The sequence below is a fragment of the Schistocerca serialis genome, chromosome 5 (assembly GCF_023864345.2).
Source record: "Schistocerca serialis cubense isolate TAMUIC-IGC-003099 chromosome 5, iqSchSeri2.2, whole genome shotgun sequence".
Taxonomy (NCBI): Eukaryota; Metazoa; Arthropoda; class Insecta; order Orthoptera; family Acrididae; genus Schistocerca; species Schistocerca serialis.
In genome coordinates this window covers 269,358,076-269,380,753 of record NC_064642.1, presented here as the reverse complement: position 1 = coordinate 269,380,753, position 22,678 = coordinate 269,358,076, and positions in this window count along the sequence as shown.

Here is a 22,678-nt window from a genome sequence, read left to right as displayed (position 1 = left end):
CAGGAACCGCGGTGTTGGCCGTCGAATGGCGCTAGCTGCGCAGCATTTGTGCACCGCCGCCGTCAGTGTCAGCCAGTTTGCCGTGGCATACGGAGCTCCATCGCAGTCTTTAACACTGGTAGCATGCCGCGACAGCGTGGACGAGAACCGTATGTGCAGTTGACGGACTTTGAGCGAGGGCGTATAGTGGGCATGCGGGAGGCCGGGTGGACGTACCGCCGAATTGCTCAACACGTGGGGCGTGAGGTCTCCACAGTACATCGATGTTGTCGCCAGTGGTCGGCGGAAGGTGCACGTGCCCGTCGACCTGGGACCGGACCGCAGCGACGCACGGATGCACGCCAAGACCGTAGGATCCTACGCAGTGCCGTAGGGGACCGCACCGCCACTTCCCAGCAAATTAGGGACACTGTTGCTCCTGGGGTATCGGCGAGGACCATTCGCAACCGTCTCCATGAAGCTGGGCTACGGTCCCGCACACCGTTAGGCCGTCTTCCGCTCACGCCCCAACATCGTGCAGCCCGCCTCCAGTGGTGTCGCGACACGCGTGAATGGAGGGACGAATGGAGACGTGTCGTCTTCAGCGATGAGAGTCGCTTCTGCCTTGGTGCCAATGATGGTCGTATGCGTGTTTGGCGCCGTGCAGGTGAGCGCCACAATCAGGACTGCATACGACCGAGGCACACAGGGCCAACACCCGGCATCATGGTGTGGGGAGCGATCTCCTACACTGGCCGTACACCACTGGTGATCGTCGAGGGGACACTGAATAGTGCACGGTACATCCAAACCGTCATCGAACCCATCGTTCTACCATTCCTAGACCGGCAAGGGAACTTGCTGTTCCAACAGGACAATGCACGTCCGCATGTATCCCGTGTCACCCAACGTGCTCTAGAAGGTGTAAGTCAACTACCCTGGCCAGCAAGATCTCCGGATCTGTCCCCCATTGAGCATGTTTGGGACTGGATGAAGCGTCGTCTCACGCGGTCTGCACGTCCAGCACGAACGCTGGTCCAACTGAGGCGCCAGGTGGAAATGGCATGGCAAGCCGTTCCACAGGACTACATCCAGCATCTCTACGATCGTCTCCATGGGAGAATAGCAGCCTGCATTGCTGCGAAAGGTGGATATACACTGTACTAGTGCCGACATTGTGCATGCTCTGTTGCCTGTGTCTATGTGCCTGTGGTTCTGTCAGTGTGATCATGTGATGTATCTGACCCCAGGAATGTGTCAATAAAGTTTCCCCTTCCTGGGACAATGAATTCACGGTGTTCTTATTTCAATTTCCAGGAGTGTATATATATATATATATATATATATATATATATATATATATATATATATATATATATATACACTACTGGCCATTAAAATTGCTACACCATGAAGATGACGTGCTACAGACGCGAAATTTTACCTACAGGAAGAAGATGCTGTGATATGCAAATTATTAGCTTTTCAGAGCATTCACACAAGGTTGGCACCGATGACGACACCTACAACGTGCTGACACGAGGAAAGTTTCCAACCGATTTCTCATACACAAACAGCAGTTGACCGGCGTTGGCTAGTAAAACGTTGTTGTGATGCCTCGTGTAAGTAGGAGAAAAGCGTACCATCACGTTTCCGACTTTGATAAAGGTCGGATTGTAGCCTATCGCGATTGCGGTTTATCGTATCGCGACATTGCTGCTCGCGTTGGTCGAGATCCAATGACAGTTAGCAGAATATGAATCGGTGGGTTCAGGAGGCTAATACGGAACGCCGTGCTGGATCCCAACGGTATCGTATCACTAGCAGTCGAGATGACAGGCATGTTATCCGCATGGCTGAAACGGATCGTGCAGCCACGTCTCGATCCCTGAGTCAACAGATGGGGACGTTTGCAAGACAACAACCATCTGCACCAACAGTTCGACGACTTTTGCAGCAGCATGGACTATCAGCTCGTAGATTATGGCTGCGGTTACCCTTGACGCTGCATCACAGACAGGAGCGCTTGCGATGGTGTACTCAACGACGAACCTGGGTGCACGAATGGCAAAACGTCATTTTTTCGGATGAATCAGTCACCTGTTGTTCGCATTGACGGCACTTTGAACTGTGCACGTTACATTTCAGAAGTGCTACGACCCGTGGCTTTACCCTTCGTTCGATCCCTGCGAAACCCTACATTTCAGCAGGATAATGCACGACCGCATGTTGCAGGTCCTGTACGGGCCTTTCTGGATACAGAAAATTTTCGACTGCTGCCCTGGCCAGCACATTCTCCAGATCTCTCACCAATTGAAAATGTCTGTTCAATGGTGGCCGAGCAACTGGCTCGTCACAACACGCCAGTCACTACTCTTGATGAACTGTGGTATCGTGTTGAAGCTGCATGGGCAGCTGTACCTGTACACGCCATCCAAGCTCTGTTTGACCCAATGCCCAGGCATATCAAGGCCGTTATTACGGCCAGAGGTGGTTGTTCTGGATACTGATTTCTCAGGATCTATGCACCCAAATTGCGTGAAAACGTAATCACATGTCGGTTCTAGTATAATATATTTGTCCAATGAATACCCGCCCGCATCTCGTGGTCGCGCGGTAGCGTTCTCGCTTCCCACGCCCGGGTTCCCGGGTTCGATTCCCAGCGGGGTCAGGGATTTTCTCTGCCTCGTGATAGCTGGGTGTTGTGTGCTGTCCTTAGGTTAGTTAGGTTTAAGTAGTTCTAAGTTCTAGGGGACTGATGACCATAGATGTTAAGTCCCATAGTGCTCAGAGCCATTTTTTGAATACCCGTTTATCATTTGCATTTCTCCTTGGTGTAGCAATTTTAATGGCCAGAAGTATATATATATATATATATATATATATATATATATATATATATATTTCAGTTTGGATGACACGTAAATAAAATGTAGATGCCACCTCTACACACTGTGTAGCAAATGCGCAAATGCACAGTTTCTAGGGATATATATACTTTCTCAGTGAAGTGGTGTGAAAGCACAAAGATACGTGTAAACAGAATGTCTTTGTCATGTTATATGCATTTACGGAGTTCCATCAGCAGTGCGTAGTAGTCAGTGTGTTTTAGTCACACGCTGTTCTTATTTACACTCAGTTCGGAGCTATGGAATTCTTTTCTGGGGAAAAAATGCACAAAATTTGAACACAATTTTAAAACTGCAGAAAGGCCACAAGAATAATGACCGAAAATAGTAGTCGAGCCCATTTTAAATATCTTTTCAAAACAATGGGTATTTTAAAGGCATCATACGATTATATTTACCAATCAGTTGTACATACTAAAAATAAAATTCTTAATTACTGCGCAACCACCTCTGCCCTTGAGATCTAGACTGAAATTACATTTACCAAGAAAGAATAAACATAAATCTCAAAACAATATTTTCTACCAAGGAATAAAATTGTACAATAAATTGCTAAAAGAGATTAAAGAAATTCATACAACAAACTTATTTAAAGAGGCAGCTTAAAAGCACCTGTTAAGCAATAAATTCTATACTTTGAAGGATAACTTGGATAACTAGGCGTAGGCGTCTGATAAAAATTGTAACAAAAATAAGTAATAATAACGGTAATGGCTTATAATTCCGCATAACAGTTTCACACTATATTTTTCTTACTGTTTTTCTTTTCTAGAAAAAGTTGCTATCAAAGCTACATAATTTATAATACTAATACTTTATCCATGTTTCACTACCATACAACGCTGTACTCCAAACATACATTCTCAGAAATTTCTTCCTCAAATTAAGGCCTATCAAACATCGGCCAGTTTGGGTCCTTCAGCATCTACTTGACGCTCTCCCATGAGTCAAATAAACCTGTGGCAACACACGTTGTCATTCTTTGCATATGTTCAGTATCCTCTCATAGTCATACGAAGCAGTTATTATATTTTTGCGTCTGAAGAGGTAGAAAATTACAACAGACATGAATTATTATAAAATAAATGAAAATAGAGTCAAAATCCTGAATGAAATGTCGTACACTAGAACGTAATCATGAATAAATGATTTCGAACTTTCTTTCATTTATCCATCTTCTCCCGCGTTTTACCTTCAATGGCACTCTCGGCTGGCATAACAGTAACTCCAGCTTTTTTCTGTTTTTCCCAAAGAACATGGAGCTAATATTATTTAAAATTTCCTTGTCCTTTCTTGTCTTGGTTTCCACGATGTTTTTGTGGCTTCTTTATACAAAAAATAAATAAGCACCATTTGAACCACAACTTTTTAACCGATTATAGGTTTCAATCTGCGCTGAATATCACCTTCAAGTCTAGGTTGTAACATGTAATAGGGCAACAGCAACAAAAAATTACAAAAATGTGACATCCCAAACACGTCGCTCGAAGGCTGTACAAATGGCAACAAAATAATATGAATCCACATATACCAGGAGCTGCAGAGTGCAGTTTGCTAATGTCGTGTAAAACTAAAGCAAAATACAAAGACGTGGTGCGGAATAAAATTTTGATATAGTCATGTGACATGTGTATAAGTAATCCCTATTGTGACAGACACTTCCCCTCTCATATAATTTTGCACATAGTCTAATGATTTTGCACCTTGTTATGCACACTCGAAATTTCCACAGATGAATAATTTTATTTAATCTTATTGCTTCGCCTTCAAAAGACGTCTGGCCCCGATGTAGCAACAAGTGCGGAATTTGTTTCTTCTATGTCAGGAAACAATTTTCTAGCTTTCGACGTGTTGCTGTATAACAGTTGCGCCGGCGTCCTCTCCCCAGTCGTAACACCGATTCCGTCAAATCACCGAAGTTAAGCGCTGTCGGGTTTGGCTAGCACTTGGATGGGTGACAGTCCGGTCTGCCGAACACTGTTGACAAGTGGAGTGCACTCAGCGCTTATGAGACCAATTGAGGAGCTACTTAATTGGGAAGTAGCGGCTGCGGTCACGAAAACTGACAACGGCTCTGAGCACTATGGGACTTAACATCTGAGGTCATCAGTCCCCTAGACTTAGAAGTACTTAAACCTAAGGACATCACACATATCCATGCCCGTGGCAGGATTCGAAGCTGCGACCGTAGAAGCAGCGCGGTTCCGGACTGAAGAGCCTAGAACCGCTCGGCCACAATGGCCGGCAACTGACAACGGCCAGGAGAGCGGTGTGCTGACCACATGTAACAGAGCAACAAAAACAAAAAATTACAAAAATGTGACATCCCAAACACGTCACTCGAACGTTGTGCAGATGACAACAAAATTTTACGAATCCACATATACAAGGAGCTGCAAAGTGCAATTTGCTAACTGTCGTGTAAAACTAAAGCAAAATACAAAGACATGGTGCGGAATAAATATTCATATAGTCATTTGACATGTGTATAAGTAATCCTTATTGTGACGGACACTTCCCCTCTCTGGATTCTTTGGTACGTTAAATAACACAGGCACTGCGTTCCACAACATTCTGCTACTTTTCGTGTTCATAAACTGGCTTGGCCCGGAATGTAGCGATAAAAACATCACGATATTGTCTAAGTAAAAGAAGGCTTTCTGCCAAAGATCAGTGTCTTCTAATGTTTACTACACATTTGGCACTAGTAATGAGAAACATTAATCTTTACTTATTGCCTGTATGTTACAATAGAATTACTACTAGTGTTTCATACCCCTCAAGATACTTACGAAAAGTGAAGTAATACAAAGACGGTGCCTTCTTTTTGCTATTGCTGCAATTTATTGAGCTACATACGTTTCCATTTGTAAAAGAAAAGGGGGGGACGAATCAATACAAATGACACTACTCATATTTCTCAGATATTTTGATCAACAGGGTTCTGCTACCGTGGTGTACAACAAAAATTAGCATTAGTGTTAGATTGTGCTAGAACATTGATTGTTCCCGTTTCGTGGCATAAAATGATGGGATATAACGGAAAATTACTAAGATGTGGAAATTTTTTCTGCCCCAGTAACAACCATAGAGAAATTTTTCCCCCACAAAATTTTATTTCACCTACAGGTTAAGTTCACTTAAAGTTTTCAACTACGTATATTCTATTGGGTAGAATGCATTTTTTCGCGACTTTCATTAACCTACAATGGTTTACTCGACAAAGTATTTTCTAATCATGTTCACATGGTAATTTCTAGCAGTAACATCGCAGTCAGAAGTTACTATTCGACAGTGACTGAGGAAGAAGGAAGGGTGGCCGGCTAGTGGATCATGGAACCCTGACGTGACTTGAAGCTCGAGAAGATGTTATGAAATATTTTCTATTTTGTCGTTGCTACAGAGTGTATCCTCCATGCTTTACTAATCATTTCTATTTTCTCCACCCGGAATGGCGTAACTGATTTACGAACTGTTGTGCTGGTTTCACCTGCCTGGATAAACTGCTACGCCACGAAACAAAGACGTTAATAACAGAAAATTTGCAAGCTGACGATGGCGCTGAGTGGAACTTTGTACCTTTACAGTACTCCCATCAAGGCAATGAATATCTAAATACGCTCTCGTTCTGTAGAGTGGCATTAATAATTAAGGAAATAATACACGAGCTGTGGCGGTTGTCCTGTACATTAATTCCTAACAGTCGTTTTGCCCTGCAGACGACGCCTGTGTTTTCTATGCTATGCTATGACGTAGTGTATGTTTCAGCCTTTTGGATTGAATATTGCCACCGACTGGACGGAAACAACTAGAAGATAGTTAAGTCTGTCAACTAACGGAGTCACTAGTTTATTGAAAATCTTAACGAGCGTGGTAATCTTCGTGAGCTCTTTCATTTTTGGTCATCATTTGAGAAGTTAATACAAAACGCCAACTCATTTGACATTGTTGTGAGGAACTGTAATGAAATCGAACACTGGATTCACATTAATCCATGTTTCATAATAGATCGAATTTAATTTTTCGCACAAACAAATAGAATAATTCACGCATCCAATTTTTTGGTGGATACACCAATATCTCAGCAGTAAAACAAAATACGGTAGTTCCCGTCTCGCTATTCTGAGAACAGTTTTCAGGAGTTTACCGTTTGTTGCGAACAGATACAAAACCTGGAAAACACCTCCCACGTATGCCCAAAAGGAGGGTCCCCTTTGTTGGAACATTCCCTGAATGTTGGGATTTGACTGAAAAAACCTGATAGTTGTCCAACTGCTTATCCTACCTTTCAGGTAAGGAATAACGTATGTATACAAGAAAAACATATAAGAGTCCAGAAAAGAAGGATTCAGTTTTATTTTAATTTCAGTCTGTGAGCAACTCTGAAAGATAGAGCATTCACTCGTCAACGGAAAACATCAAAGAGAGTTTGCGAGCAGATTTACTCGTGAGCGTAGTCTAACTCCCGTAGACATACAAAAACTGAACAAAGCCAAAATTAACGTAAGAAGAGCTACGCGATCAGCTAATTCGAAACGAAGGCTCTATCTGCTGACCCGACAGAAAATAAGTTTTGATCTTATGTGAAATCAGTAAATGGATCAAAACCATCTTTCCAGACACCCAGTGCCCAGAAAAGCACTGAAAAGGAGGGTGACAGAAAAACATCATCGCCGTTGGGGCGACAGAAGGGCCTGTGGGGTCGAACGACCGCCGTGTCATCCTAAACAAATGGTGTTATCGACATGCCTTAGGGAGAGGCGTGGGGTCGGCACACCGCTCTCGTCGATTTAGTAGACCAGGCGCCAATACTGCTCGGTCAAGCAGCTGCTCGCTTGGCATCACGAGACTGAGTGCATCCCCTTTCAGTCCTCCCAACAAGGAAAAATTCTCTGGCAGTACCGAGAATTGAACACATGTCCGCATCATAAAAGTCAGCCGCAATATAGCTACAGATGAGAATGAAAGAGGTAATGCCAAAATTCAAACACATTCTTTTTTGCACAACTGTTACACTGCGGTAGCTCCTTTCAAACGTCACACTATCGTCAAAAAAACAGATACTCGATGAGATCAAAAGTATCCGGACACCTGGCTGAAAATAACTTCCAAGTTCGTGGCGCCCTCCATCTGTAATGTTGGAATTCAATATGGTGTTGACTCACCATTAGCCTTGATGACAGCTTCCACTCTCCCAGGCATACGTTCAATCAGCTGCTGGAAGGTTTCTTGGGGAATGGCAGCACACTCTTCACGGAGTGCTGCACTGAGGACAGGTATCGATGTCGGTCGGTGAGGCTTGGCACGAAGTCAGCGTTCCAAAGCATCCCAAAGGTGTTCTATAGGATTCATGTCAGGACTCTGTGCAGGTCAGTTTCTTACAGGGATGTCATTTTCATGTAACCACTCCGCCACAGGCTGTGCATTATGAACAGGTGCTCGATCGTGTTCAAAGATATAGTCCCCATCTCCGAATTGCTTTTCAACAGTGGGAAGCAAGAAGTGCTTAAACCATCAACGTAGGCCGGTGCTGTGATAGTGCCACGCAAAACAACAAGGGGTGCAAGTCCCTCCCATCAAAAACACGACCACACCATAACATCACCGCTTCCGAATTTTACTGTTGGCATTACACACGCTGGCAGACGGCGTTCACCGGGAATCCGCCATACCGACACCCTGCCATCGGATCGCCACATTGCATACCGTGATACGTCACTCCAAACAACCTTTCTCTACTGTTCAATCGTCCAATGTTTACGCTCCTTACACCAAGCGAGACGTCGTTTGGCATTTACCGGCGTGATGTATGGCTTATGAACAGCCACTCGACCACGAAATCCAAGTTTTCTCACCTTCCGCCTAACTGTCACAGTACTTTCAGCGAATCTTCATGCAGTTTGGAATCCCTGTGTGATGTTCTGGACAGATGACTGCCTATTACACATTGCGACCCTCTTCAACTGTCGGCAGTCTTCGTCAGTCACCAGACGAGGTCGGCCTGTACGCTTTTGTGCTGTATGTGTCCCTTCACGTTTCCACTAACTATCAAATCGGAAACAGTGAACCTAGGGATCTTTAGAAGCGTAGAAATCCCGTGTACAGACGTATGATATAAGTGATACACAGTCACCTGACTACTTTCGAAGTCCGTGAATTCCGCGGGGCGTTCCATTCTGCTCTCTCGCCATGTCTAATGACTACTGAGGTCGCTGATATGGAGTACCTGAAAGCACAATGCACCTAGTATCAAAAACGTATGTTTTTGTAGGTGTCCGGACACTTTTAATCACATAGTGTATCAAAGTAAATGACCAAGGTACAGAATAGTTCGTGAAATCGTCCGAGGATAGGTGACTAGATACAGTGGGATACCTACACAATTCTGTATAGACAAAGCGAAAGACCTTGTTACTCTTCTAGTAACAGTTTGCCGCAGGTCACTGGAGAAGCGAATCGTTCGTACAATTGGGAACATCTGCAGATCATGTTAGTTATCGAGAGGGGTCGTCGAACGGACCCACGCAACTAATGCTGACGTCAGACTGCAGTGAAATTTTAGAATAAGTTTCATTATGATATTTCTGGAGACTAAAAAGTCCTCTTTAGTAATTAACATGGACTCAGCAAACAGAACTTCAGGTTGATAAAGTGTTCCTGACTTCCGGAAGGCGTTCGATCCTATTCCGCACTGTCGCCTAACGAACGAAATACGAGCTTACAGAACATCAGACCAGCTCTGTGATTCGATTGAAGAGTTCGTAGCAAATAGAACGCAGCACGCCAGTCTCAATAGTGAGAGACATTCCGCTGTAAAAGGAGCTTCAGCGTCAGTGTCGGTTAGAACGTGCAGGCTTTCAAATAAAAAATGTGATGCGTGGCCCTCAACTACGTACCCTCTGACTCAGAGTTGAAATATTGAAAGTTTTGGCTGGTTTCGTTGTCTAGGGGCTGGGATACGTAGCTACCGCATTACGAGCCAAATACTGCTGAGTCTACAGTATACAATATCAATATACACATGAATCGAATGGTCGAAGGTTCCTGTCACTCGGCAATTGCGAATTTTGAATGCGACATAGAAATTTATAAATGAAAGATTGCAATTAAATAAAACCTGCAGGTACTGTTTTTAACGACTTTAAATGACGAGTACGATAGCAGAAGTACCTTGAAGAATGCCGTTTATTAGTGCAAAACACTTTTTGGTGTTGATGGTCCAGCAATTAAATAAAATATAAGTTGAAACACAGGAAAACAATAGATTCCTTCTTTACGTACTTAGTTATGAACAACAACATGGCTCGCGAGATATACACTTCTAAACGCGTACTATGTCTTTACTGCAGAAGCCACAGAAAAAATCCTCCCCCACTTCCATCCAATCCAGTCTCCTCATTAACGAGCGCTGTGATTGGCTAGAGCACTCCCGCCATTTCTTCAAGCCAACGCACTCTCACAAACATATTGAAACACATACGAAATACCGGATTTACATTTAAATAACTTGAAATTAAATATTCCTACGGCTGGATCATACACACGCTCTAGCACACATTTTTAAATACATAAACAAATCAAATAAACATATATCAAAGGAATAGAAACAAAAGGTAAGCCAGCAGCCTAATGTCTCTGTGCTTCCTAAAACACAGTAAATATTTAAACAATTTCTTCATGAATAGTATATATCGTATATAAACAAAGACATATACAAATAAATATTTATAGATAAGTATGCTGCTACCGTTTTTCCGTGTAAATGTGGAATACTTTGGCCTGACATGATCAATAGTAATCGGCTACTTTGGCCTCCAATAACTCATGCATTATTCAAGTTACATGCCTGTAGTTCATACCAGTTTAGGTTTACACTAACAGCTTTCTAAAGACATGTTGATCGACAAAATCGGATGAACCGTTTAGATTTTGAAAATTCGTTGCTAGATGTTACTTGTATATATTACAGTCAGATACTAAGCTTTAAACTTATAAAGACATTGAAAATCTGATATCATCAGAATCATCTTGCAAATAATGGTAATGCACATGTTTCTTTTTAAGGTATCATGATTCCTCTGGCTACTATCAATTTCTACATGAACTGTAAAATGTCTGCCATTATGATTTCACAAAGTCCGCCATCTCTGGCACTCCCGGCACACAAATCTCCTTCATCAACACAAAGCACAGTCTTCGTCACAGCGTCAACATGGAATTCCCAGCCACGCGGTCAGCCTGGATCACGCGCTGGGGCTACCCCTCTTGCTCTGGCTAACATACAGCACCACGCAGTCACTGACGAGCACTGGCTAGCCGAGCGGCCAGTAGGGCCACGCCAACTCCGAACTTAGAATATTTTCAGGGCGCCACAACTCGCCCGTTACCTCACAAACGTCAGTGAGAGAGCACCGCGAGGTTCTGCTGCTAAAAAGGCGAATACACCATTCGTTTATTACATATTTTTACGAGCTTCACACAGGAGCGACTTCAGTAATGCATAGGAACTGTGATTGCTGTGTACAGATGCGAGCTGAGTTTTTGATCCTTCGTTCACAGCTCCAGGCTGTGTTGGCTTCCGGCACACAGCTTGAGGCTGCTTCCAAGGGGCATCACGGTGAGGGGTCGGACGTGGATATGCGAGGGATGTCGAGCACGACTCACGTGTATCGTGACTGGTCCACTGCTGTGACCGACCCGGGTACTGCCTGCACTGAGGTTGTTCCCTCACCCGTGGTCTAGTGGGAGATCATTCCAAAGTCTGGCAGGCAGCGAAAGACTTACCGAGGGGCTGATCGTAGGGCCTCCCAGGTTTGTTTGAAGAACAGGTTTTGGGCATTATCTGTGGATGACGAAGTCTCTGAACCGGATGCAGTCGTCCACCCTGTCCCAAAGGAAGCTTCTTGGTCTGCAACGTCTGAGCATTCATAGAGGGTGGGTTTCCTGGTAGTTGGGAGCTCCAACGTTAGGTGCATAATGCGGCCACTTAGGAAAATGGCTGCCAAGGTGAGGAAGGAAGCTGGTGTGCACTCTGTGTGCATACTGGGGGGAGTCTTCCAGATGTGGAAAGGGTGCTTCTGGATGCCTTGAAGAGTACAGCCAACTGCAGGTGGCGGCCCATGACGGTACAAATGGCCTGTGTCGCTTTGGATCACAGGAGATTCTCTCTGGTTTCGGGCGGTAATGGCGGAAATGGTAAAGACAGCAAGTCTTTCTTGCGAGATTAAGGCGGAGTTCACCATCTGCAGCATCTTCGACAAAACCAACTGTGGTCCTTTGATGCAGAGCCGAGTGGAGGGTCTGAATCAGAGGTTCAGGCAGTTTTGTGACCGTGTAGGCTACAGATTCGTTGACTTGCGCCGTCGGGTGGTGGGTTTCTGGGTTCCGCTTAATAGGTCAGGAGTCCACTACACACAGGAAGCGGCTATAAGGGTAGCAGGGGCTGTGTGAAAGGGATTGGGCGGTTTTTTAGGTTAGAGGGTCTCATGAAACCACAGAAAGGGTGTCCATCTAAAAGGGGGCAGTTAAAACACAGTAAGGTAATTGTAGAAACGATCGGTATTGTAGTTCTAAATTGTCGTAGCTGTTTTGGGAACGAACCAGAGCATCAAGCTCTAATAGGAAGCACTGAAGCTCAAGTAGTTATAGGTACAAATAGCTGGCTAAAGCCGGAAATAAGTTCGGCTGAAACATTTTCAAACGACTTAACAGTGTCCAGAAAGGATAGATTAAATATAGTTGGTGAAGGAGTATTTATTGCTGTCGAAAATAGTTTACCTTGTACTGAAATTGAAGTGGACAGTTCCTGCGAAATAGTATGGCCAGAGGTTATATTTGGCAATCGGACTAAACTGTTCATTAGATCTTTTACCGGCCCCCGACTCAGAAGATACACTTGCTGAACAGTTCAAAGAAAACTTCAGTCCAATTTCAAATAGGTATCCTACTCATACAATTATAGTCAGTGGTGACTTCAATCTATCCTCGATATGCTGGAAAAATTATTGGTTTAAAGCCGGCGGCAGGCATAAAATGTGGTCTCAAAATGGTTCAAATGGCTCTAAGCACTATGGGACTTAACTGCTGAGGTCATCAGTCCCCTAGAACTTAGAACAACTTAAACCTAACTAACCTAAGGACATCACACACACATTCATGCCCGAGGCAGGATTCGTACATGCGACCGTAGCGGTCGCGCGGCTCCAGTCTGTAGCGCCAAGAACCGCTCGGCCACTCAAACGTGGACTCAGAAAATCGTGGTCTCAGAAAATTATTTTGAACAATTAGTTCATGAGCCCACTCGAAGCATAAACGGTTGCGAAAGCATACTTGACCTCTTAGCAACAAATACTCCTGGACAAATAGGGAGTATAATGACGAATACAGGGATTAGCGACCACAAGGGAGTTGCTGCTAGACTGAATACCGTAACACCTACAACCATCAAAAAGAAACACAAAGAACATCTATTAAAAAAGCTGATAAAAATGCTCTTAAGGCCTTTTTAAGAGACAGTCTCCACTCCTTCCGATCTGATCACGTGAGCGTAGAAAAGATGTGGAATGATTTCAAAGAGATAGTACCGACGGCAATTGAGAGATATAAGCCACATAAATTAATAAGTGATGATAGCACTGCTGATGCCCCATGGTACACAAAACAGGTCAGATCGCTGTTGCAGAAGCAACGAAAAACAGACGGAAAGTCATCGATCAAAACAGAAGTAAAATCCGGCGTTCCCCAAGGACGTGTTATAGGGCCTCTATAGTTCGGATCTATATTAACGACGTACGAGACAATCTGAGTAGCTCTATTAGATTGTTTGCAGATGATACTGTCATGTACCGTCTTGTTAAGTCATCAGATGACCAAAAAGAATTGCAAAATGATTTAGATAAGATATCTCTACGGTACGGAAAGTGGCAATTGTCCCTGAATATAGAAAAGTGTGAAGTTATTCACATGAGTACTAAAAGAAATCCGCTAAATTTCGATTACGCGAAAAGTCACACAAATCTTAAGGCTGTAAATTGAACTAAATACTTAGGGATTACAATTACAAATAACCTTAATTGGAAACGATCACATAGATAATGTTGTGGGTAGAGCAAACCAAAGACTGCGGTTCATTGGCAGAACACTTAGAAGGTGCAACAGGTCTACTAAAGAGACTGCTTACACCATGCTTGTCCGCCCTATTCTGGAGTACTGCTGTGGGGTGTGGGATCCGCATCAGGTGGGACTGACGGATGACATCGAAAAAGTTCAAAAAAAGGCGGCTCGTTTTGTACTATCGCGAAATAGGGTAGATACTGCCAGAGACATGATACGTGAATTGGTGTGGCAATCATTAAAACAAAGGCGTTTTTCGTTGCGACGGGATCTTCTCATGAAATTTCAATCACTAGTTTTCTCCTCCGATTGGCACCTACCTCAATAGAGAGAAGCAATCATCAAGATAAAATAAGGGCTCGCACAGAAAAATTTAAGTGCTCTTATTTCCCGCGTGCCGTTCGCGAGTGGAACGGTGGAGAGACAGCTTTAAAGTGATTCATTGAACCCTCTGCCGGGTAGTTTATTGTGAATAGCTGAGTAGTCACGTAGATGTAGATGTAGACGTAAGGGAGTGCGAGAGGACCTGTTCACATTACATGTAAATATACATCTACATCTACATCATACTCCGCAAGCCACCTGACGGTGATTGGCGGAGGATACAGATCCCCTTCACTGTTCCACTCGCGAATGGAGCATGGGAAAAATGATTGACGGCGAGCCGCTGTATTACTCCAATTTCTCAGAAATTCTCGTCGTGGTCATTTCGTGAGATGCGCGTAAGGGGCAGTGATGTGTTGACCGACTCTTCTCTTGAAATTTCAATATAAACCTCTCCCTAAGCACAATGCCTCTGTTGTAACATCTGCCGCTGGAGTTCGTCGAACACGTCTGTAACGCTCTCGTGCGGACTAAACGATCCCATAACGAAACGCGCCGCTCTTCTTTGGATCTTCGCTATCCCTTCTATTTTTGATAAGTATCCCTAATTGATGAGCAATACTCAAGAATCAGTGGAACAAGCGCCTTGCAAACCACTTATTTCGCGTATGAGTTACATTTCCTTAAGATTTTTCCTAAGAATCTGAGTTCGGCATCTGTTTTTTCTACTATTTTTATATGGTCATTCCACTTAAGGTCGCTCGAGGTAGTTACTCTTAGATATTTCACGGCCCACCTATTTGCCATCATTAGTGCTGCTGTACAGTTGTGGATTTCTTTTCCTATGTATGCGCAATATTTTACTTTTATTTACTGTCAGGGTCAACCGCCAGTAGATAGCGTAGGAAGTTCCATGAGGTTTTCCGCAGATGAAGCTGTTGTATACAAAGAAGTTGCAACGTTCGAAGATGTGGCGAAATGCAGGAAGGACTGCATAGAACTGACAGTGTAGTTGACCGTCAACATAAATAAATGTAATATATTGCTCATAAATAGCCGGGAAGGTCCGTTATCGTATGATTGTACAATTGCCAAACAATCACTGGAAGCAATAAAATCCTTTTAGGCATCTGGGAGTATGCGTGTAGCGTCATTCAAATTGGAACTGCCACATAAAACTAATCGCATGAAACTGAGATGCTAGACTGAGATGTATTGGAGGAATCCTTAGGAAATGTAATCTACCCAATCCGGCCGCTGTGTCCGAGCGGTTCTAGGCGCTTCAGTCCGGAACTGCGATGCTGCTACGGTCGCAGGTTCGAATCCTGCCTCGGGCATCGATGTGTGTGATGTCCTTAGGTTAGTTAGGTTTAAGTAGTTCTAAGTCTAGAGGACTGATGGCCTCAGATGTTAGGTTCCATAGTGCTTAGAGCCATTTTTTTAATCTACCCAAGAAAGAGTTAGCTTACAATACCACAGTTATGCCGATTGTTGAATATTACTCCTCAGTCTGGGACTCATATGAGATGGGATAGACAGAGGAAATAGAGAAGATCCAAGGAAGAGTGGAGTGTCTCGTTTCAGGCTCGTTTAGGATGCGCGAAAGCGTCGCGGGGAGGAACACAGGAGGAGGATATTAGTGTTTAACGTCCCGTCGACAACGAGGTCATTAGAGACGGAGCGCAAGCTCGGGTGGGGGAAGGATGGGGAAGGAAATCGGCCGTGCCCTTTCAAAGGAATCATCCCGGCATTTGCCTGAAGCGATTTAGGGAAATCACGGAAAACCTAAATCGGGAGGAACACACAGCTCTGGTGGCGGTTGCTGCAAGAGTGCCGTTGTGCACCACAAAGCGGTTTTCTGTTAAAATTCCGAGACTCATAGAAAATTCAAGCAATGTATTGCTTCCTCCTACGTACATCTAGCACACTGAACATGAGGATAAAATTATAGAGATTCAAGGCCACACATAGGCTTACCAACAGTCGTCCTTCTCTTGCATCATTCGCGAGTGTAACAAAAAAGGAAGGAAGAGACAGCGGTACAGAAAGTTCCCTCTGCCACGCACCAATGCTTAGTGCAGAGATACAGCATGCTCAACGAAGAACTCAGTTATTTTAAAATAAAGTAACGCGAAAACAAAGATAATTAGAGCAATCCAACAAACAGTATATTAATTGCAAAGACCGCAAGTACTCTTTGAAACCATAGCACAATCTTTTCAAAATGTCCAGGTGCATAAACGAACAATGAGGTTTGCCATCACATCTTGTAGTGTTCCGTTACGACCCAGGAGTATGATTCAAGTCCGTCCAGCGTGTGGGGATAGTTCCGGTAGCTGTGTCTTTCAATGTGCCCCACAGTTGCGTCACAGTCTCCTCCTCGTATCGGTTGAAAACCCGTCGCCAGGTTAGCAGGAAATGTCACCACGGGCTGACACAAGAAGTCTTAAAGAAGGGGGTTATGTGAATCCAGCACGGCGTACTTCGCAAAAAGCTGCAAGCGGACTCTGCCAGCACAGTCTGAATCGCAGTCGGGGCAGTAACACTGCTGACACTGCGAAACTACGGAAGCAGACTCTAGCAACGGCGACCTGGATTACAACTCAGTCAAGACTGGTACAAAGCTATTTTCTTGTTCTACATGAAGAAGTCTGATGGCTTGCCAAAACAGCGACAGATCGAACCGCCGTCTCTGCTGTGTAGCGTCTGTCACTGCCTGCAACTACACTATGTGATCAAAAGTATCCGGACACCTGGCTGAAAATTACTTACAAGTTTGTGGCGCCCTCAATCGGTAATGTTGGAATTGAGTATGGTGTTGGCCCACCCATAGCCCTGATGAGAGCTTCCACTCTCGCACGCATACGTTCAATCAGCTGCTGGAAGGTTTCTTGGGGAATGGCAGCCCATTCTTCACGGAGTGCTGCACTGAGGACAGGTATCGATGTCGGTCGGTAAGGCCTGGCACGAAGTCGGCGTTCCAAAACATCCCAAAGGTGTTCTATAGGATTCAGGTCAGGACTCTGTACAAGCCAGTCCATTACAGGGATGTTATTGTCGTGTAACCACACCGCCACAGGCCGTGCTTTATGAACAGGTGCTCGATCGTGTTCAAAGATGCAATTGCCTTCCCCGAATTTCTCTTCAACAGTGGGAAGCAAGAAGGTGCTTAAAATATCAATGTAGGCCTGTGGTGTGACAGTACCACGCAAAACAACAAGGGGGCAAGCCCCCTCCATGAAAAACACGACCACACCGTAACACCATAGCCTCCAAAATTTGCTGTTGGCACAACACACGCTGGCAGATGACGTTCACCCGGCATTCGCCATACCCACACCCTGCCATCGGATCGCCACATTGTGTACCGTGTTTCGTCACTCCACACAACGTTTTTCCACTGTTCAATCGTCCAATGTTTACGTTCCTTAGACCAAGCTAGGCGTCGTTTGGCATTTACGGGCGTGATATGTGGCTTATGCGCAGCCGCTCGACCATGAAATCCAAGTTTTCTCACCTCCCACATAACTGTCATAGTACTTGCAGTGGATTCTCATGCAGTTTGGAATTCCTGTGTGATGGTCTGGGTAGATATCTACATATTACATATCACAACCCTCTTCAGCTGTCAGCGGTCTCTGTCAGTCAACAGACGAGGTCGGCCTGTAAGTTTTTGTGCTGTACGTGACTCTTCACTTTTCCACTTCACTATGAAATCGCAAACAGTGGACCTATGGAAGTTTAGGAGTGTGGAAATCTCGCCTACAGACGTGTGACACAAATGACACCCGATCACCTGACCACGTTCGAAGTCCGTGCTTTCCGAGGATCGCCCCATTCTGCTCTCTCTCGATGTCTAATTACTACTAAAAATGGTCCAAATGGCTCTGAGCACTATGGGACTTAACATCTATGGTCATAAGTCCCCTAGAACTTAGAACTACTTAAACCTAACTAACCTAAGGACATCACACAACACCCAGTCATCACGAGGCAGAGAAAAAATTACTACTGAGGTCGCTCATATGGAGTACCTGCCAGTAAGTGACAGCACAGGTTGTGTCCAGATACTTTTGATCACATAGGGCACGTGACATACTCCGCGCCAGTCGTCGACTTGAAATGGGGTGTGTAGCTGCCACGAACAGGCGCCGCCTTCACTTACTGCAGAACTATGAGCTGCGCCGATGACTGGTGCCACCAGGAATCGACCAGGTGTCTTCCAGCTGGGGATCATCTGCTGGCCAACTTCTAGAGACTTCCTTCAATGTGCCTACCGGGAGGCCCATAGTTCGCACCTGGGCCTGTCTAGCTGCGAAGTTGTTGCCTGCCTTATGGGGGCATACTCTATTACTGCAGGCTTGCCGCTGCAGGTCACCGTCGGTGAACCCTGCGCTGACGTCCTTGGTTCAACTCTGGGTGTTCGAGTGCTTTCCGCACTAAGTTGCGCAATTACGCCAGACAACATGAGCGGCTTCTACAGTGTCTGTTACAGCGGCGTGTTTCTGGCCTGCATGGAGGCCTGACGCTGCGCTATCCACCAATAACCAATACCTCCACTGCATGTCACTATTAATTTTCCACCTTTCTACTGCAACAAATCATGTGTAACGTAACCTATTGTACATAACAGTAACTACAATACTGCCATTCTGTGACAGGTGTGACCTTATCTACTTTTTGTTTAATCAGCTGATATATGTCAATCAATGTGTAACCAATGCCTTTATAATAGCCTACATGAGACACAGTAGGCCGAGCGGATCTAGACGCTACAGTCTGGAACCGCGCGACCGCTACGGTCGCAGGTTCGAATCCTTCCTCGGGCATGGATGTGTGTGATGTCCATAGGTTAGTTAGGTTTAAGTAGTTTAAAAAAAAAAAAAAAAAAAAAAAAGATCTTATGGGATTTAACTGCTAAGATCATCAGTTCCTACGCTTACACACTCCTTAACCTAAATTATCCTAAGGACAAACACACACACCCATGCCCGAGGGAGGACTCGAACCTCCGTCGGGATCAGCCGCACAGTCCACCTTCGCACGGCTAATCCCGCGGGGCTTTAAGTAGTTCTAAGTTCTAGGGGACTGATTACCTCAGAAGTTAAGTCCCATAGTGCTCAGAGCCAATTGAACCATTATTCTGTCTTTTAACATGAAAACAGTTGTGTACAGGTGCGCGATCTAGTCATGTGACCTTCACTGCGAAATGTATTTAAAACTTCTACTCTCGCAACAAACCGTTAGATGAAATGAAATTTGTTTTAACAGTGGATCTGTTATGACACTGGGCAGGCACATTATCAATAGTAAGTTTGATCAATAGCCGAGTGTAACCTAAACTTAAACAATAATTTTAAGGGGATCGGTTATTAAATTCCAAAGGGTAAGGTGGATTTAAGGTTCGATTACATATCTTACATACTTCCATAAAATGTACTTCATTTTATAATAGCACTTCGCATCTGCGTTATAGTTTTATTAACTTACTAAGCTATGTCCATCAAACCACTAGTGATTATTTTCAGCAACAGGATAAAAGCAGCTTTCAACTTTCCGCTTGACAGTGCCTTTGAAATAAATACTAAGCTATACAATAACGGCCGCCAAGCTCTGGATGGGGTAATTTTGTTTATTTCTTCTGAAATTTACTGAATAACTGAGAAGCATAATTTCTTTACCAATGTACTTATACTTGAAAACAAGATGGATACCATCTGCAAGCAATTTTGTTTCCTACGCAGCACCTTGGCTACCGAGTCTGTAAACTGAGACTGAATAATTACTGAAAATTATTGTACTGACGTGGGGATCAACTTCAGACGAATTTAAATTAGCAATTAAAAAGACAACCGATTGCAGCTTACTAACACTGAATCATAGCTGATACAGTCTTTACACATTTCATTATTTTGTACGACTATGAGAACTTCACGATTATTAAATGCGGCTTATGAAATCGTAGTTTTAAAACAAATCATTATTTAAAATTTGCAGAGGAAATAAGGTCATGAAATGTCTTTAAGCAAAAATGAAATTTAGAAGTACAGAGAATATTTAAAGAAAAACAGCACTACTCAAATAAAGCATTGTTCAACACGCGCACTGATGTAACTCCCTGTAGATGGCTAGTGAAAAATGTACAATAAAGTTCTTGCCTTGTAGTTGATGTGCTGTAGTAATTTGTGGTGGTAACCAATTCTATACATTTTCTTCACGCCTCTGACAATGTGGATTAATATGGCTCATCATAAAGCCTTTCAGACACACTGTTTCAACTGCAGCAGTGGCTCAAACTCTTTGGTACGTCGTATATCCAGAAATTCTTGCCTCCACCATAAATGAATTTTAAGGACTCTTTTATAATTGTGTACGCTATAGCAATACCACTGTAAATATTTTGATGCACAATGAAGCATATTTTTAAATGTATATCTCTGGACATCGACAACACAACCACACCGATCTCTCTTCCTACTTCCTACTGCACATGCTGCTAGGTGCGTCAAGGTCATCCAAAAAAGGCACCAGAGCAAAACTAAGTGTAGTTCTCCAGTTTAGGTGGATGCATGTTACAACGTTGAATTTAACAAAATCCGGTTCAAGGGTTCCGACATATTCGCAATAAGGTTTCACAGCGAACAAGGAAATATTTTTTTTTGTTATAAATGCAGTTATGAACCACAAAAAGTTTATTAACCAGATAATTAATTTCTGTCAGCTATAATCAGCTTCAGACCTGAGTGAATCGAGTGCATTATACACTGATCAACCGGACCATTATGAGCGCCGACCTAGTATCAACGCAGACACTTCCAGGCGATAGCAGCGTCACCTGGTGAGGAATGACTGCTAGTCAACCACACACACGGTGCATACAGAAGATATCAGTGAGCGTGCTGTCCGTGTGTAGAATGGGAAAGGCGCGCGATCTATCTGAGTCTAACCGAGGGCAGATTGTGATGGCCCGGAGGGTCGGCACTAGCATTTCGGAAAGTGCACAGCTGCCAACATGAGTAACGTAGAAGCAAATATCCTCGGAGTAGTGAAGCAAATAAAATCACTTAATAAAAGCAAGTCTTCTGGTCCAGACGGTATACCAATTAGGTTCCTTTCGGAGTATGCTGATGCATTAGCACCATACTTAGCAATCATATACAACCGATAGCTTGACGAAAGATCCGTACACAAAGACTGGAAAGTTGCACAGGTCACACCAATATTCGAGAAAGGTAGTAGGAGTAATCCACTAAATTACAGGCCCATATCGTTAACGTCGATATTCAGCAGAATTTTGGAACATATATTGTGTTCGAACATTATGAATTACCTTTACATTATTCACATGAAGTGTTGAGTGCTATTGACAAGGGATTTCAGATCGGAAGCCTTTTGACACTGTACCACACAAGCGGCTCGTAGTGAAATTGCGTGCTTATGGAATATCGTCTCAGTTATGTGACTGGATTTTTGATTTCCTGTCAGAGAGGTCACAGTTCGTAGTAACTGACGGAAAGTCATCGAGTAAAACAGAAGTGATTTCTGGCGTTCCCCAAGGTAGTGTTATAGGCCCTTTGTTGTTCCTTATCTATATAAACGATTTGGGAGACAAATCTGAGCAGCCGTCTTCGGTTGTTGCAGATGACGCTGTCGTTTATCGACTAATAAAGTCATCAGAAGATCAAAACAAACTGCAAAACGCTTTAGAAAAAATATCTGAATGGTGCGAAAAGTCCCAGTTGACCCTAAATAACAAAAAGTATGAGGCCATCCACATGACTGCTAAAAGGAACTCGTTAAACTTCTGTTGCACGATAAATCAGTCTAATCTAAAAGCCGTAAATTCAACTAAATACCTAGGTATTACAATTACGAACAACTTAAATTGGAAGGAACACATAGAAAATGTTGGGGGGCGAGGGGGGGAGGGGGGAAGGGGGGGGGGGGAAGGCTAACGAAAGGCTGCGCTTTATTGGCAGGACATTCAGAAAATGTAACAGACCTACTAAGGAGACTGCCTACACTACGCTTGTCCGTCCTCCTTTAGAATACTGCTGCGCGGTGTGGGATCCTTACCAGACAGGACTGACAGAGCACATCGAAAAAGTTCAAAGAAAGGCAGCACCCTTTGTATTATCGCGAAATATGGGAGGATGTGTCACAGAAATGATACAGGATTTGGGCTGGACATCATTAAAAGAAAGGCGTTTTTCGTTGCGACGGAATTTTCTCACGAAATTCCGGTCACCAACTTTCTCCTCCGACTGCGAAAATATTTCGTTGACACCGACCTACATAGGGAGGGACGATCACCACGATAAAATAAGGGAAATCAGAGCTCGTTCAGGAAGATA